The sequence below is a fragment of the Pediculus humanus genome, genomic scaffold (genome assembly GCF_000006295.1).
Source record: "Pediculus humanus corporis 1103172107444 genomic scaffold, whole genome shotgun sequence".
NCBI classification, from domain to species: domain Eukaryota; kingdom Metazoa; phylum Arthropoda; class Insecta; order Psocodea; family Pediculidae; genus Pediculus; species Pediculus humanus.
In genome coordinates, this window is record NW_002987065.1 from 365822 (window position 1) to 367549 (window position 1728).

The window sequence follows — 1728 nt, forward strand, 5'->3', positions numbered from 1 at the left end:
AGGGATTAATTAACTAACTCTTGAGAAAAGGTAACTCGTGAAATTATTCATTCATTCTGTGATTTCTTTCGAACGTTCTAGAAAATATATTTAATGCTTGGAAAATTTATACAAGTAACGAACGTGTTTACAAAAATATTAACTAATAAGAGAAACCTTTTCTTATTATTATTATTAGTATTACCGGAAACAGATGTGCGCGACCTTTATAATAAATAAATCACGTGATACGTTTATCATTATTATCATTATTATTATTACGTTAAATTAAACGCGTTAAAGGACAGAGAAAATTTTTCAGTACTAAGTGAATTCGTTAACGAAATCTCAGGAAAGTTTTTTTTTTTTGGGGGGCGGGGTGAAGACGAGAAGAAGGAAGGGAGGAAGAAACGTGGCGAGGAGGGCGGGACGAAGGAAACGGGGGGGGGGAGGAATTTTTTTTTAAAAAGCAAAAAGATTTTTACCCGACATTCCTATGGGTGAATTTAACATACATGCATTTTACCGTTGAAATTTTTTTTTTTTTACATCGGATGAGATTTAACGCCATTTTTTTTTTTTTTATTCTGCCAGAGTCTTTCGAGCCCTTTTTAAATGAATATTTTATAGTTTGTAAAGCTATAAAATTAAAGGGGAGAAAAAAAAACTTTTTTTTTTTTTTTTTTTTTTTATTACGATTTAAAGATTATTATGGTAAAACGAAGGGAAAATAAATCAAGTTTATCGTTATTATTATCATTATTATTATTATTTTCCTGTGATTTTTAATAATGTAAAATCGATGTGATATTATTATTGTAATATATGTTAAACATGAGATGGAAAATTTTTTTTTTTAAATTACGCACATGCATACCATACATAAAAAAAAGGAAAAAAGGAAAAAAGGAAAATGTTGAGAACAATTAACAGGAAATGGTTTATTACTACCGACCGATTTAATGACGTTAAATCGAGGGAGAAAAACAACAAAAAAAAAAAAAAAGCTCTCCTGGAAAAAAAAAAAGTTATTACATGAAATCCTTTTCTCTCATCACTTTTATTCTCTATCTCTTTCTCTCTCTCTCTCTCTCTCTCTCTCTTTTCATTTCATTTACCTTTTATTTTACCTATAAATTTTCATCTATCATTTACCTTTTTCCCTTTTTCCCCCCAAAAAAATTCCGATTATTGTTTTTTTAAAACATTGGAATTTTTTCTGTTTTATTTTTGAAAAATTATTATTATTATTATTATTATTATTATTATTATTATTATTATTGTTTTTGGAAAATTCAAATTTAACGGAAAGAATTTATCATTAATAATATTATTTTTTTAAAAATTCATTTATATAAAATAATATTAAATGCGTTACAAATGGAATCACGTGATAATAAATAAATTTATAAATAAAAACATTCGAATAATAATAATAATAATAATAATAATAATAATAATAATAATGATAAACATAAGCATTGTTATAGACATCAAACGTTAAAATTAATTTAATTTTTTATTTATTTATCCCTTTTTTTGATTTAATTAATCCTGGAAAAATTTTTCCATTTTTTTTTTTTTTTAACGAATTAAAATGAAAAGTACGTCAAAAAGGGATGAGAGAGTGGGGAGAGGGAGGGCGGAAGTTATCATATTTAATAATTTTCAACACGTAATAAACAAACGCATAAATTCAAAAAAAAAAAAAAAAATTGCTTTCGTTAACAATATAACACAAAAAAAAAT